Source organism: Chiloscyllium plagiosum, unplaced genomic scaffold, assembly GCF_037043375.1.
Source record: "Chiloscyllium plagiosum isolate Xiang-an unplaced genomic scaffold, Cpla_swu_hap1 HiC_scaffold_42, whole genome shotgun sequence".
NCBI lineage: Eukaryota > Metazoa > Chordata > Chondrichthyes > Orectolobiformes > Hemiscylliidae > Chiloscyllium > Chiloscyllium plagiosum.
Window position 1 is genome coordinate 44,605,053 of NW_028270180.1, and position 17,444 is coordinate 44,622,496.

The window sequence follows — 17,444 nt, forward strand, 5'->3', positions numbered from 1 at the left end:
TGTACTGATTCAGATGGCATTGATTCATCATGAGTAGGAAGGCAATTCCCTCCATGAATAAAGGAAATCTACTGCAGAGCTCACACAAAGGGAATTCTTGCCCTCAGCAAACTCTCCCATCACATTACCCAACAAATCAGCTTAAGCAGGACACACTGCGCATGTTCTCGCCAACAAAGGACTCCGGGTGATTGATGTCAGCACCGGACCAATGAAAGGACGGTGGGCGGTATTGGATGACCTAGCGGGATGTTGGTCCTCCAACCAATCAAAGTGAATGAAGGGCGGAGCTAAACTAAACCATGTGATCACCCTCGCGTGCGGCGCGCACAGTCGCTGTAATGAATGCTCGGGAAGTTATGGAGAGAAAGGATACGGTAAGGAAAGAAATAAACAGGGAAATGGGAGAAAAACTGTGTTGCTATTAGCGGAGAGGTTTTACAAACAAATTGTGCACGTCGGAAAACACAAATTTGAACGTCCAGTCCCGTGTTTGCAGTAAATGAGGCGTGAGCGCCGCCATCTTTATTCGGGACAACGATTCACTGGACATGTGTGGAGCCGCCATCTTTGTAGGGGCAAGGTGCAGCCAGGCGCATGTGCAGCCTTTCTCCAGTATAGAGTCATTGTGATCATAGCAGCCAATACTGCTCTGATTCATCTCTGGGCTCCCTCATCACCACTTTGTCAATATCTAGCTTCCTCAGTCTCGAACCATGGGTGTATTTTTGGTCTGTTTACTACTGTATTATGACTTTTATAGACCCTTTGCAAATGAGTTTTTCATTGCGGCCCAGCCCCTGACCATGTGCTGCTCGATTATCAGATTACTTTTTTCTTGAATATTTTTGACAGTCAAGAATTCTTTTTTCCAACAAGCAAGTGTCTTTTCCTTCCATTTCTGACTATCAAATTCTGCACCATTTTCATTCCCTGTAATCCATTTTGCACTCCATGAAACATCAACTGTGTTTCTCCTTCCACAGATACCAATGATTAATGCCAAAGCCCTGTTGTTTGTGGAGAGGGTGATGTTTGACTTTCTTGTACAGCTGCAGTTTGTGTGGTGAAGGTGCTCCTACAATGTGGTTGGGTAAGAGACATTATAGATTATTCATTACAGCAACAGTGATGATTTGAAAGTAGTGTCAAATCAACAACAGTTTGTATTTTTATTATCATGCTTATAATTTCACAAAAATACTATTGAGAACTTTAGACAGAAGGCCAGAGATGGACATATTAGGTCAGTTGACCAAAAGCAGGTTTTGAGGGATGTCTTAAAGGTGGAAAGCAGACCTGTGAGATTTTGGCTGCGACTTTCAGACCATGCTGCTTCAGCAACTGTAGAAACAGTCACACAGATGAAGTAATGAATTAACAAATGGTTGGGAGTCTCAAAGAAAATGGGTTGTCGAGGTCTCAAAGTGTGTGTGGTGCAGGGAGCTAGGGATTATCACAGCCAGGAATTAAATCAAGTGTGAGAAATTTAAATTGAGGGATATTGGCCACATGCTGGTAGGTGAGACTAGATTGGGTTGGGATATCTGGTTGGCATGGATGGATTGGACCGAAGGGTCTGTTTCCATGCTGTACATCTCTATGACTCTATGTTGTTGCTTATGAATAGGAGACTTTTGATGAATCAACAAGCAGATATTTAGATGTTCTTGAGATTACAGGGAGGTTGAATGTGGGAAGCTGGCCAGGGAGTGAGTTTGGATAATGAAGTCTAGAGATAACACAATGTGGATGAAAGTATATGAGCTGAGACAAGGGTGAAATCAGCTAGAAATAGTGATCTTGGAGTGGGACTGAGCTATCACCCTCACCTCACCTCTGGGATTCAGCTGGTTGTCAGGTTGTGAATGAGGGCAGTGACACAATCGGGAGCTGAGTGGCCCTGGTGGAGCCTAAAGTGAGTGTCGCTGAGCTGGCTGTTGCAGAGCAGCTGCTGCTTGGTAGCCCTGGTGATGACATCTTCCATCACTTTACTGCTGATCGAGTGTGGACTGATAGATGGAAATTGCCTGGGTTGGATTGTCCTGTGTTTTTGTGTTTAACATTCCTGGGCAATGTTTTGCATTTTTGGTAGATGCCAGTGCTGGAGCGGTACGTGGCTCGATGGGTGGCAAGTTCTGGAGCACAAGCCATCAGTATTATTGCCAGAATATTGACAGGGCCCGTAACCTTTGCACTACTTAACCATTTCTTGATGTTATTCAAACTGAATCGAACTGGCTTAAAACTCACATCTGTGATGTTAGAAACCACTGGAGAAGGCTGAGATGGATCATCCCATTTTGCACTTCTGGCTGAAGATTGCTGCAAATGCTGTCATCTTGTCTGGTGCATGGATGTGTGAGGCCCCTCCATCAGTAAGGGTGGGAATATCTGTGATGCTTCCATCAGTGAGTTGTTTAGTTGTCCATCACCGTTCACAACTGGGTGTGGCAGAACTGCAGAGCTCCGATCTGTTCCATTGGATGTTGGATCACTTAGCTGTGTTGCTTGCTGCTGATGCTGTTTGATATGCAGGTAATTCTGTTTGATAGCTTCACCAGATTAGCACTTCATTTTTAGGTCTGCCTGGTGCTGCTCATGGCATGCCCTCCTTTACTGTCCATTGTGATGGATGAGAGCAGGATTTACAACCCCATGAGATTACAGATTGTGCTGGAGTACAGTTCTGCTGCTGTTGATGTCCCACTGTACCTCATAGATACCCTGTTTGAGATCCTACATCTCTTTGTAGTCTGTCCCATTTAGAACGGTGATAGTGCCACTCAACACAGTGGAGGTTTTCTCAACTTTAAGGCAAGGCATTGTCTCCAAAAGGAACATGTGATGGTCGTTCTTACCGATACTGTCATGGCCAGACATATCTGCAGCTGGTCAATTCATAACAATGAGATCAAGTATGTTTTTTACCCTCTTGTTGGTTCCCTCAGCACCCGCTGCAGACTCAGTTGAGCAGCTGTGTCCTTCAGGACCTGGCCAGCTCAGTCAGTAATTCTGTTGCAGAGGTAGTCTCGATTGTGGACATTGAAATCCTGTACCCAGAGTACGTTTGACACCATTTTGTTGCCTCAGTGCTTCCTTCAAATATTGTTCAACACGAAGGAGAACTGATTCATCAGCCAAGGGAGGACAGTACGTGGTAATCAGCAGGAGCCATGAGACTCCCAGGGCGAATCCTCCCTGTCTGTACACCACTGTGCCACCACCTCTGTCTGGTCTGTGCTGCCGGTGGGACAGGACATATCCAGAGATTTTAGGAGAAATTGAAGACTGCAGATGCTGGAGGTCAGAGTCGAGAGTGTGGTGCTGGAAAAGCACACCAGATCAGACTGATGAAGGGCTGAGGCTCAAAACATCGATGCTGCCTGACTGTTGTGCTCCTCTGATGCTGCCTGACTGTTGTGCTTTTCCAGCACCACACTCTCGATATCTAGGATGGTGATGGTGGTGTCTGGTCATTGTCTGTAAGGGATGATTCCGTGAATATGACTATGTCAGGCTGCTTCTTGACTAATCTGAGGTACAGCTCTCCACATTTTGGCACCAAAAACCATATGTTAGTGAGGAGGACATTGCACCATCGAGAGGGCTGATTCTGTGGTTGTAATTTCTGGTGCCTTGTTAGATGCCACATGGTCCATCCAGTTTCATTCCTGTGTTGAGACTTTGCAGTGATTAGTACAGTGAGTAGCTGGATGGGCTGCTGTCAGGTTGGCAGGATTTTATTTACCATTGACAATGGTTTCATGGAAATCAGGAGATTCCTAATTCCAGTTATTTTTTCGTGAATTCAGATTCTACCATCTGCCAAGATGGGATTCGAACTAGGACTTCAGTCGTTTGTTTTAATATTCTGGATAAAAGCTAAATACATCAGGTTTGTTCACTCATTTTAAATATCACTTACCCTGGATTTGTTTCTTGTAAAACACTGTCCATCATCCTGTCTCTTCTATCCTCCCCTCCAATAACATGAGTGAGGAGCACATGGAGTTTCTCTGTCACCATGACTGAGATAATCCGATCTGCTGCTTCCCTCCCTCCCACTAGCCCACTGAGCCAAACTGCCTCACGTGGTGTTCCTGGTTTTTGTCCTAAACCTACATCGTTCTCCAGTCTCTTGTTAAGCCTTATCAGAGCTCATCTTTACAATTTACCCAAGCTTGCTAAATCACAGACTTTCCAACACTCTGTCTCCTCCTCCTCCTCACCGATTCACAGATATTGTTCCTTGTTCTGTCTGTCTTTTCTGGTTATGCCCTTCTCTCCCCTTCTTTGAAAAACTTCCTTTTGACCTCACGGTTTTTGGAAAATCCTGCTCCATTTCCACTCTCTCTTTCCTTTCTGAATTCCTTGCATTTGGTGTCCCTCATGGATCTATCCTTGCTCTCTCCTGTATCTCACCTACATATTGCCAGGAGTTGATATTGTGAAAAAGCACCATGTTAGGTTTCACATGTACACTGACACTGTCCAGCTCTCCCTCCCCACCATCCCTCTCCATTGTTCCACTGTTACTCAGTTACCAAACTGCTTATCACATTCCCACTATTCGATTAGCTGCAGTTTCCTCCAATGAAACATTGTAATGGTTAAACCCATTGCCTTCAGTTGTTATTCCAAATTCCTTTCTCTTACTGCTGAGCCTCTCCCTCTCCCTCTCCCTGGTAACTGTCTGAGGCAGAAATACGTTCTTCACAATATTGCTGTTATATCTGACCCCAAGGTGACCTTCTGATCAGTCATCTGCACAATCCCAAACACCAGGAATTCCAATCTCTTAAACATTGTTTGTCTCCTCCTCACCCCAGCTCCATTGCTACTGAAACCCCTTACCCGCCTCTGTGTCGCCTTAAACTTGACGAATCTGAAGTAGAGCCCTTGATTCCGTGACTGACCCGGAATCTGGTTCCAGACTTCCCTCCCAGTATTTACCCTCAGACACATCCATTCAGTATTTATCCTGTCAAACCCCTTAAGAATCCCATCTGTCTCAATGAGATCACCTCTCTTTCTCCAAAATCCAGTGAGTAGAGTCCCAACCTGTTCAGCCTTTATTTAAAAGATAACCTCTCCAAACCAGGGATCATCCCAGTGAATCTTCCCTGCTGAAAAATGTGTTGCTGGAAAAGCACAGCAGGTCAGGCAGCATCCAAGGAGCAGGAGAATTAATGTTTCGGGCATAAGCCCTTCTTCAGCTTATGCCCAAAACGTTGATTCTCCTTCTGCTTGGATGCTGCCTGACCTGCTGCGCTTTTCCAGCAACACATTTTTCAGTTCTGATCTCCAGCATCTGCAGTCCGCACTTTCTACTAGTGAATCTTCCCTGAAATGCCTCCAATAAAGTGACACATTTCCTTATCTAAAGGGACCAAAACTGCTCACATTACTCCAGATATGGTGGTCTCACCACCACTTCCTCACGTTACTCTCAGGTATATACTCCAAACTCTCATACTGAAAACCCTCTAAACAAAACATTCCATTCCCCTTCCTGATGACCTGTTGTAACTATGTACAGTAATCCTGCGCCAGGAGGAGGGGATGGTGTGGGTTTCTAACTTGAACTGAGAGTGACAGATTTTATAAACTTGTATTACAGGATATTACAGGTGGACATTCAGATGGTAATCTCAGTAAATGTTCTGCCAAACTCTGAATTACTCAGTACATCAGGACCTGGATATTCGCATTGTGAGTATTGCGTTCCAGATCAATCCTATTTGCTGCTTAAAAATTCTCCTTTGAATCATCACATTTTCTCAAAAGGTCTCCCCAAACCATCATGTGTTATGTAATCCTTTTATAATGATGTGATGAGTGCAAGGTTTATTATTCGAATGTGTAATTTTTGTACAAGGATGCCTCGGAGAGGGAGCAGAATATTCTTAAAGGGGAGAATAACCATTTTGAGGGGAGGCTGTTGTTTATTGGTATCAATGACATAGGAATAGAAGAGTTCACATTGTTGGATCATTCAAATCTCTTGTGGGGTAGAATTGACCTTCATCAGAAGGATGGATTGTACCTGCACTGAAAGGGAAGAGTTGCTAGTTCTATTCAGGAGGCATTAAACCAGTGAAGGAATGGAGGTAAACTCAAAAGAGTGAGGAAAGAGCCAAGTCTGCGGCTGGTACAGTTCAGGCGTCAAACAGTCAAGGCAGGCAAGGGCAAGGCACAGAATGAGGTAGGACTGAGCAGTTACACTGCATTTATTTCAATGCAGGAGGCCCGATAGGTCGGGCAGAGGAGCTCAGGGTATGGTTTTGAACATGGCACTGGGATATTACAGCAATTACAGAGGTATGACTTAGGAATGGTTAGGACCAGCAGCTTAATGTTCCAAGGTATAGATGCTATAGCAAGGATAGAAAGGGGGCAACAGAGCAGGGGAGTGAGATGGTTTTGATGAGGGATAACATTATGGCTGGGCTTCAGGAGGATAATCCTGGAAGTACATCCAGGCAAGTTGTACAGGTGGAACTGAGAAATAAATAGTCAGCCGGGAATTGAGAAGCAAATTTACTAACCGATCACTTATCTGTAAGAATAGTATGATTGTATACAAGACTTGACCTTTTTTAATTCATTCACAGGATGAGGGTGTCACTGGCTGGGCCTCAAGGGCAGTTAAGATTCAACCACGTTGCTGTGGGTCTGGAGTCACATGTAGGCCAGACCAGGTAAGGATGGCAGATTCCTTCCCTGAAGGATATTAGTGAATCTCATGGGTTTTTTTTTTTGCAACAATCAACAATGGATTCATGGTCTTTAATAGATTCTTACTTCCACATTTTTATTGAATTCACATTCCACTGTCTGCTGTGACGGGATCCAAACTCTGAGCCCCAGAACGTTATCTGGGTGTCTGGATTATCCATCTAGTGATAGTATCACTAGACCATTGGGCAGGGTGAGTGACTGAGGTATCAGTGGGGCAGCACATCAGCACCAAATATCCCATGGTCTCTGTGGAAGGGCTGGGGAGGGAAATATATCCCTGGTGGTGGCGTCTGACTGTAGGTAGCGGAAATTGCAGAGGTTAATGCGCTGTATCTGGAGATTCGTGGGGTGGCAGGTGAGGACCGGTGGATTATATTCTTATTGTGGTTGGAGGGGTGGGGGGAAGGTGGAGGTATAGGAAGTGGAGGATATGCATTAGAGGGCATTGTTGATCACGTGGGAGGGAAATGCAGTCCTTGAAATAGGAATCCTTTCTGGGATGTCCTGGAGTGGAATTGCTTCTCCTGGAAGCAGATATGGCAGAGGCGGAGGAATTGGGAGTACAGGTTAATGTTTTTTACAGGAATATACTCGAGGGAAATCAGATGAGCAAAAAGGGAACATGAAATATCTCTAGGAAATGGTTTAAGTAGAATCCAAACCGATTCTACAAATATATCAAGGATAAAAGAAAAAACAGACAAAGAATACAACTTCTTAAAGATCAAGAAGGCCATCTGTGGAACAACAGGAGGTGGGAGAGATACTATGCTACTCTGTTCTAGAGAGTTTGGAGAACTTGATAGTTACCAACAGTGATAACTTGAAAAGTGTCCATGTTACAGAGGAGGTGGTACTGGATGTCTTAAATGGCATCAAGGTGGATAAATCCCTAGGTCCTGATCAGGTGTATCCCAGAAATTTGTGGAAAGCTAGGAAAGCAGTGCCCCTCCCTGAGGTATTTATATCATCGTTTGTGACAGGTGAGGTGCTGGAAGACAAGTGTTGTTATTTTAAAAAGGTGGTAAGGAAAGGCCAGGGAACAAGAGAACAGGCAGCCTGAAGTCAGTGGTAGGCAAGTTGTTGGAAGGGATTCTGAGGGATAGGATTTATATGTATTTGGAAAGACCAGGAAAGATTAAGGATAGTCAACATGACTTTGTGTGAGTAATTCTCTCTTTCTAACTTGATTGAGTTTTTTTGAAGATGTGACAAAGATGATTGATGAAGGCAGACTGTGGACGTTGTCCATGTGGACACTGAACTATGTTCCACAAAGCAGACTGGTTAGCAAGGTTAGATAACATGGAATGTTGGGAGAACTAGCCATTTGGATACAAAACTGGCTTGAAGGTACGAGGCAGAGGATGGTGATGGAGGGTTGCTTTGCGGACTGGAGGCCTGTGAGCAGCATTGTCCTGCAGGAATGGATATTCGGTCCTCAAATAAATGACTTGGATGTGAATATATGAGATATAGTCAGTGGGTTTACAGAAGACACCAAAATTGGAGGTTTAGTGGACAGTGAAGAAGGTCAGTTCAGAATACAACAGGATCTTGATCAGATGGGCCATTGGAGCAAAGAATGGCAGACGGTGTTCAATTTAGACAAATGCGAGGTGCTGCATTTTGGAAAGGCAAATCAGGGCAGGACTTCTACACTTAATGGTAAAGTCCTTCGCAGTGTTGCTGAACAAAGAGACCATGGAGTTCAGATTCATTGTTCGTTGAAAGTAGAGTCGCAGATAGGCAGACTAGTGAAGGTGGTGTTTGGAATGCTTATATTTATTGGTCGATGCATTGAATACAGAAGCTGGGACATCATATTGTGGCTGGACAGGAAATTGATTAAGCCATTTCAGGAATTCTGTTTTAAGTTCAAAATCCCCTGTTCTGGGAAGGATGTTCTGAATCTTGAAAGAGTTCAGACAAGATTGACAAAGACTTTGCCAGGGTTGGAGGATTTGGGCTACAGGGAGAGGCTGGGGGTAATTTCCCTGGAGAGTCAAAGATTGAGAGGTGACTTCATGTAGATTTGTAAAATCATGAGGGGCATGGATAAGGTGAACAGCCAGGGTCTTTCCCCCCCCAGGTTAGGTGGTTCCAAAACAAGATCACATGGGCTTTAGTCAAGAGAGCAAAGATTTAAAAGGGATCTGAGGAGCAAAGTTTTCAAGCTGTGTGTGGTGTGTGTATTGGATGAGCTGCCAGATGAAGTAGTGGAGGCTGATACAATTACAACATTTGAAAGGCATCTGATTGAGTACATGAATAGGAAGGGTTTCGAGGGATACGGATCAATAGCTGGGAATAGGATTCCATTCGTTTAGGATTCCTAGTTGGCATGGACAAATTGGACCAAAGGTCTGTTTCTGTGCTGTACATCTCTATGACACGAATAAATGAAAATAAGATGTGTTCCTCTTTTGTAGAGAGCTAGCAGAAGCACAGATAATTGTATTTGGAGCTGAGAAGGTTAAGCAGTGAGTTTGACCAGCTGCAAATTTGTGTCTAGGATATTTAATTTGCAGAGAGAAGGGAATTGTTAACAATGTCACAATTTTAGTAACTATTTTCAGGTAATTGGCAAATAATATGTGAACATTATTTTATTCAGTAAGTTCTGAGTATCTGGAACAGTCTGATTGGCAGCTGGACACAGACTCAGCAGTTATTCATAAACAGATTTGGAATTTTACTTTTCAGGGGAAGATTTGGGGGGGCTATGGGCAAATGGGAAGGGAATTGGGACAGATGTGCAACATCTCCAGAGGGAGAGAGTACAGTCCCAACGGGCTGAATAGCCCCCAGCCCCTGTGCTCTGTGATACTGCCCCATTCACTGTGAATGATGAACCTCATCCCATGGCAGATAGAGGGAGGATCCCACCACTCACCTCACAATGGGTCTCTTGTGATTGATGTCAGCGCAGGCCAATAGGGGGCAGAGAGCAGTACTAGAGGACCAGGTCGTACCAGTTTGTCTTCCAACCAATCGGAGTGAATGAGGGCATCCTCAAGGCTGGAACTAAAGAAAGGCACATGTCGCAGAGATCTGAGAAACTGGAGGACATGAGATAGGAAGCGTTCTGTGGCTGGTGAGGAATTATATAAATAAGGAAGAGTTGTGAGGCTGGATGAAGTGACAGTGATCGGGAGAGTTGACGATGGAGGAATTTAGAGTTAGTGAGGATTAGAGTCATAATGTTATACAGCAAGGAAACAGGCCCTGTGGTCCAACCAGTCCATGCCAACCATAATTCCAAACTGAACTAAGTGTACTTGTCCACATCCATCCAAATATTTCCTAATTATGTACTAATCTTTTAAATATTGTAATTGTATTCACAGCTACCACTTCCTCTGGAAGTTCATTTCACACGTATACATTTTAAAAAAAAACTTAATGTCTTTTCTGAAACCTTTCTCTTTTCTTCTCAAAATGAATGCACCCGAGATTTGAATCCCCTTCTCCCTCGTCCATTCACCTTATCTACACTCTTTCTGATTTTATAAACCTCTAATAAGGTCACCCCTCAACCTCGTGCACGCCAGTGAAGAAATTCCAGCCTATCCAGCCTCTCCTTAGAACACAATCCCTCCATTCATGGCAACATGCAGGTAAATCTCTCCTGAACCTCCTCCAATTTAATAATATCCTTCCTATAACAGCACAACCAGAACTGGACAGTGTGTTCCAGAAGAGGCCTTTTCAACGTCCTGTACATCCTCAACATAACGTCCCAACTCCTGTACTCAAAGGTCTGAACAATGAAGGTAAGTGTGCTACGCACCTTCTTAGCTGAAACTTTATTGCGGGAACAGCACAGCAGGTCAGGCAGCATCGAGGGAACAGAAGATTCGACGTTTCGGGCACATGCCCTTCTTCAGGAATGAGCAGAGAGTGTTCAGCAGGAGAAGATAAAAGGTAGGGAGGAGGGACTTGGAGGAGGGGCGTTGGAAATGTGATAGGTGGAAAGAGGTCAAGGTGAGGGTGATAGGTCGGAGTAGGGTGGAGGCGGAGAGGTCAAGAAGAAGACTGCAGGTCAGGAAGGCGGTGCCGGGCTGGAGGGATTCGGCTGAGACAAGGTGGGGGGAGGGGGGATGAAGAAACTGGTGAAGTCCAAGTTCATCCCCTGTGGTTGGAGGGTTCCCAGTCGGAAGATAAGACGCTCCTCCTCCGACCGTCGCGTTGTTGTGGTTTGGCGGTGGATGAGTCCAATGACCTGCATATCCTCGGTGGAGTGGGAGGGGGAGTTGAAATGCTGTGCTACAGGGTGATTGGGTTGGTTCGTCCGGGTGGCCCAGAGGTGCTCTCTGAATCGCTCCGCAAGTAGGCGGCCTGTCTCCCCAATATAGAGGAGGCCACACCGGCTGCAGCGGATGCAGTAGATAATGTGGGTGGAGGTGCAGGTGAATCTGTGGCGGATATGGAAGTTTCCTTTGGGGCCCCAAAGGAAACTTCCATATCCGCCACAGGCCCCAAAGGAAACTTCCATATCCGCCACAGGCCCCAAAGGAAACTTCCATATCCGCCACAGGCCCCAAAGGAAACTTCCATATCCGCCACAGAGGCCCCAAAGGAAACTTCCATATCCGCCACAGAGCCCCAAAGGAAACTTCCATATCCGCCACAGAGCCCCAAAGGAAACTTCCATATCCGCCACAGAGCCCCAAAGGAAACTTCCATATCCGCCACAGATTCACCTGCACCTCCACCCACATTATCTACTGCATCCGCTGCAGCCGGTGTGGCCTCCTCTATATTGGGGAGACAGGCCGCCTACTTGCGGAGCGATTCAGAGAGCACCTCTGGGCCACCCGGACGAACCAACCCAATCACCCTGTAGCACAGCATTTCAACTCCCCCTCCCACTCCACCGAGGATATGCAGGTCATTGGACTCATCCACCGCCAAACCACAACAACGCGACGGTCGGAGGAGGAGCGTCTTATCTTCCGACTGGGAACCCTCCAACCACAGGGGATGAACTTGGACTTCACCAGTTTCTTCATCCCCCCTCCCCCCACCTTGTCTCAGCCGAATCCCTCCAGCCCGGCACCGCCTTCCTGACCTGCAGTCTTCTTCTTGACCTCTCCGCCTCCACCCTACTCCGACCTATCACCCTCACCTTGACCTCTTTCCACCTATCACATTTCCAACGCCCCTCCTCCAAGTCCCTCCTCCCTACCTTTTATCTTCTCCTGCTGAACACTCTCTGCTCATTCCTGAAGAAGGGCATGTGCCCGAAACGTCGAATCTTCTGTTCCCTAGATGCTGCCTGACCTGCTGTGCTGTTCCAGCAATAAAGTTTCAGCTTTGATCTCCAGCGTCTGCAGACCTCACTTTCTCCTACGCACCTTCTTAACCACCCTGTCTACATGTGACACAAACTTCAAAGACATGAACCCCTTGGTCTCTTTGTTCCCATATCACTACTCAAGGCCGTACCTTTCTTGAGTGTAAGTCCTACCCTCGTTTGTTTTGTCAGGGTGTTATATTTTGCATTTATTCCAATCCAAAAAATTTTTGAGTATAAAGGCAGTAGGAGTATAATTAAGAGGGAAATCAGGAGGCAAAAAAGGAACGTGAGATAGCTTTGGCGAATAGGGTTAAGGATAATCCAAAGGGCTTTTGTAAATATATGAGGAACAAAAGGCTAACTAGGGAGAAAATAGAGACCCTCAAAGATCAGCAAGGCAGCCATTGTGTGGAGCTGCAGGCGATGGCCGAGATAGGGAAACAAGTATTTTGCATCAGTGTTTACTGTGAAGAAGTAAATGGGAGATATAGAATGTGGGGAAATAAATGGTGACATCTTGAAAAATGTCCATATTACAGAGGAGGAGGAGGTGCTCAATGAGTGGCTAAGGAGCTGGTGCAGGGGAAAAGGATTCACGTTTTTTGGATCGTTGTGATCTCCTCTGGAGTAGAGTTGACCTGCATACGAAGGATGGATTGTACCTGAATTGGAAGGTGTCTAATGTCTAGGCAGGGAGACTTGCTGGTGATACTCGGGAGGCATTAAACCAGTGAGGGAGTGGGTATAAACCCAAGAAGATAGTGAGGAAAGAGATATGTCTGAGGCTGGTACAGTTCAGAAATCAAATAGTCAAGGCAGGCAAGGGCAAGGCACAAAATGAAGTCGGACTGAGCAGTTGAACTGCATTTACTTCAATGCAAGAGGCCTGACAGGGAAGGCAGATGAGCTCAGGGTGTGGTTTTGAACATGGCACTCGGATATTATAGCAATTACAGAGGCATCACTCAGGGATGGATAGGCCTGGTAGCTTAATGTTCCAGGGTATAGATGCTATAGGAAGAATAGAAAGGGGGACGAGAGAGGAGGGGGAGTGGCATTTTTGATTTGAGATAGCATTATGTTTTTTCTTAGGGAGGATATTCCTGGGAGTACGCCCAGTGAAGTTATTTAGGTGGAACTGGGAAATAAGAAAGGGATGATCATCTTATTAGGGTTTTCTGCATGGATTTCGTCTGGTCCCTCTGGTTTCCTCCCACAGTCCAAAGATGTGCAGGTTGGGTGGATTGTCCAGGCTGAATTGCCCATAATGTTCAGGGATGTGCACGTTGGGTAGCCCTGGCAAATGCAATGTTACAGCGGGAGGTTAAGAGGCTCTCAGGGTCAGTATCAATGTGATAGGCTGAATGACCTGTTTCCACACTGTTGGGATTCTCTGATAATTCTACTATTTTTAAAATAGTTATAGAAAATAATATATCAGATCTAAAAGTTAAGGTTCTGAATTGGACAAAGGCCAATTTTGATGGCACAAGGCAAGAACATTCACCTGCCCCCTCAAGCCTGCTCTGCCATTCAACAAGATCAGGGCTGATCTTCTCATGGCCTCAGCACCACATTCCTGCTCTCTCACCATAACCCTTAATTCTTTTCCTGTTCACAAATCTACATTTTTCCTTAAAGGCATTCAAGTTAATAACGTCAACTGCACTCGGCAGGGAATTCCACAGATTCACAACCCTTTAGCTGAAGAAGCTCCTATTGAACTCAGTCCTAAATCTGCTCCCCCTTATTTTGAGATATTGCTCTGTACTTTGACCCCCCCCCTCCCCCCCCCAGTGGAAATAGCCTCCCTGCTTCTGTCTTATCTACTCCCTTCATAATTTTATTGTTTCCTCTCCAACCTCCCATTCTTCTAAATTACAATGACTATAGAACCAGTTTTCTCAATCTCTCCACAACCACCAACCCTCTCAACTCCCAACTCGAACTAGTGAACCTCCTCTGTACTCCCTCCAGTGCCAGTCCATCCTTCCTGAAGTAAGGAGACCAAACCTGTACACAGTACTCCAGGTGTGGCCTCCCCAGCACCCTGTATAGCTGCAGCATCACCATCCCTCCAGCAAGGAAGGACAATATTCCCTTCACTGCCTTAATTACCTGCTGCACCTGCAAACCAACTTCCTGTGATTCATGCACAAGGACACCCAGCTCCCTCTGCACAGCAGCCTGCTGCACGTTTTCACCATTTCATCATCCAGTTTGTTGTTAGTCCGACCAAAATGGATGACCTCACATATCCCAACATTGAACTCCATCTGCCAGATCCTTACCCACTCACATAACTGATCTGTATCCCTGTGCAGACTGACAGTGGCCTCTGCAGACATTGCTCTACCTCATCTTTGTATCAAATGTGAACTCTGACACCGTACACTTGGTCCTCAACTCCAAAACATTTGTGTAAATTGCAAACAGTTTTAGTGCCAACACCAATCCAAACACCCATTTATCCCCATTCTTTACTTTTTGTTGGTTAACTGATCCTGTATCAATGATAATTACCCACAATGCCATGCATGTTTACCTTATTCAGCAGCCTTTTATGTGGCAACTTATCGAATGCCTTCTGGAAATCCAGGTACACCACATCCACCGAGTCCCCCTTGTCCAACGCACTTGTTGTATCCTCAAGTAATTCTAATAAACGCGTTAAACGTGACCTGTCTTTCATGAATCCATGCTGTGTCTGCTCAATGAGACAATTTCTACCCAGATATCTCACCACTACTTCCTTGAGAGGTTCAAGCATTTTCTCCACTACAGAAGTTAAGCCATCGGATCCTTTTTGAAAAATAGTGGCACCACATTGGCAGCTTCCAGTCTGTCAAAACCAGACATCCAACAAATTTTAGTGAATTATCACGAGGTCAATGTGTTATTCTCTCTCTGCCGCCCCCCCCCCCCCCCCCCGGCCAAACATCTCTTTTAGTCCCTGGGATGCATTCCATCAAGGCCAGGACACCCAACTACCTTTAGGCTGTTATCTTTCCCAACATTACCTCTTTACTGAGAATGATTGCTTCTCTGTCCTCATCTGCCATTGCCTCCATAGGCCTGCGACAATGAGAGTATATAGACAGTATGTTCCTGTTAAGGCCAAGGCTGGTAGGTGTAGAGAATGCTGCCTGACGAAAGAAATTGAGGGCCTGGTCGTGAAAATGAAGGAGGGATATGGCAGGTACAGAGAGCTGTGTTTGTGTGAATCCCGAGAGGAGTGTAGCGGCAGTAGGAGTATACTCGAGGTAAACTAGGAGGGCAAAAAGGAGACATGAGATAGCTTTAGGAAATAGGTTTAAGGAGCATCCAAAGTGATTGTACAAATACACTAAGGACAAACGAGTAACCAGGCAGAGAATAGGTACCCACAGCAATCAAGGCTGTCTGTGGAACTGCAGGAGGTGAGAGCGATTCTGTATGAGCGGAAAGGTTTTACAAACAAAATGTGCACGTCGGAAAACACAAAGTTGAACGTCCCAGTCTCGTGTTTTCAGTAAACGGGGAATTGCCTCAGTGTGGCTGCAGGCATGAGTGCGCGCCACCATCTTTATTTGGGGCAAAAATTCACTGGACACGTGCGGAGCCACCAGCTTTGTAGGGGGCAAGGTGCAGCCAGGCGCAGGTGCAGCCTGTCTCTGGTACAGAGTCATTGGGCAGGATTTACACAGAGCACATTCAAACTCAGAGAAATGGATGTTTATTTCTGGATTTGTTTCACCATTCATTTAAACGATTTGGTATCGTAAATGAGTTTGCAGGTCATACAAAATTGGAGGTATTGTAGATAATGAAGAAGGTTACCTCAGATTACAATGAGATATTGATCAGATGGGGTTTAATTTAGATAAATATGAGGTGCTGCAGTTTAGAAAAGCAAATCAGAGCAGGACTTTCACACTGAATGGCAAGGCCCTGGAGACGTTTGCGGAACAAAGAGACCTTGGACTGCAGGTTCATAGTCCTTGCAAGTCAAGTTGCAGGTCGATAGGATGATGAAGAAGGTGTTCAGTATATTTTCCTTCATTGGTTCGAGCATTGAGTATAGGATGTGGGAGGTCATGTTGCTGTACAGGACATTTGTTAGGCCACTTTTGGAATATTGTGTGCAGTTCTGGCCTGCCTCCTATCAGAAGGGTTCTGTGAAACTTGAAAGGTTTCAAAAAAGAATTACAAGGATGTTGTTGCGGTTGGAGGATATGAGCTGTAGGGTGAGGCATAAAAGGCTGGGGCTGTTTTCCCTGGAGTGCCATAGGCTGAGTGGTGATGTGATGGAGGTTTATACAATCATGAGGGGCATGAATAGAGTAAATGAACAAGGGATTTACCCTGGAGTGGTGGTGTCCAGATGTAGAGGGCATTTAGGGTGAACGGAGAAAATTTCAAAGGGGCCTAAAGGACAACTCTTTCATGCAGTGGGTGGAATGAATGCCAGAGGAAGTGGTGGAGGCTAGTACAATTAAAACATGTTAAAGGCATCTAAATAGACACATGATATGATTAGGAAGCGTTTACAGGGATATGGGCCAAGTGCTGGCAAATGGGAATAGATTAGGTTCGGATACCTGGTTGGCATGAATGAGTTAGACCGAAGGGTCTGTGTTGGTGCTATACATCTCTATGTGGGATCATAACAGCTTATACAGCTCTGCTTCATCTCTGGGCTCCCTCATGACCACTTTGTCAATATCTAGCTTCCTCAGTCTCGAACAATGCGTGTATATTTGGTCTGTTCAATATTTTACTATTACTTTTACAGACATTTTTGTAAGTTTATTTTTCACTGCCGCACAGCCCCTGACCATGTGCTGCTTATTAATTTTTTTCTGGAAAATCTTTGACAGTCAAGAATTCTTTTTTTCCAATAAGCAAGTGCATTTTCCTTCCATTTCTAACTATCAAATTCTGCACCATTTTCATTCCCTGTAATCCATTTTGCACTCCCTGAAATATCAACTGTGTCTCCTTCCACAGATACCAGTGATTAATGCCAAAGCCCTGTTGCCTGTGGAGAGGGTGATGTTTGACTTTCTTGTACAGCTGCAGTTTGTGTGGTGAAGGTGCTCCCACAATGTGGTTGGGTAAGAGACATTACAGAGTATTCATTACAGCAACAGTGATGATTTCAAGATAATGTCCAATTAAAGAACAGTTTGTAGTTTTGTTATCCTGCTTATAATTTCACAAAAATATTATTGGGAACTTTAGACATAAGGCCAGAGAAGGATGATATTAGGTCAGGTGACCAAATGCATTGCCAAATAAGCAGGTTTTGAGGAATGTCTAAAGGAGGAAAGCAGATCTGTGAGGTTTTAGCTGTGAATTTCAGACCTTTTTGCTTTGGCAACTGTAAAAGCAGCCACACAGGTGAAGTAATGAACTA

The 17,444-nt window shown here is 45.2% G+C and overlaps 1 long non-coding RNA gene across 1 annotated transcript in view; it reads left to right on the plus strand.

The window, feature by feature from the left end:
* The first annotated feature begins 1,003 nt into the window (after nucleotides 1–1,003).
* Nucleotides 1,004–17,444, plus strand: part of LOC122552130 (uncharacterized) — a 44,147-nt gene continuing 27,706 nt past the window's right edge. The window contains exons 1-5 of the long non-coding RNA XR_015754148.1: nucleotides 1,004–1,093; nucleotides 3,816–3,898; nucleotides 5,624–5,715; nucleotides 6,618–6,704; nucleotides 17,036–17,142. This is a non-coding gene — a long non-coding RNA (uncharacterized LOC122552130). The remainder of the gene's footprint in view (nucleotides 1,094–3,815; nucleotides 3,899–5,623; nucleotides 5,716–6,617; nucleotides 6,705–17,035; nucleotides 17,143–17,444) is intronic.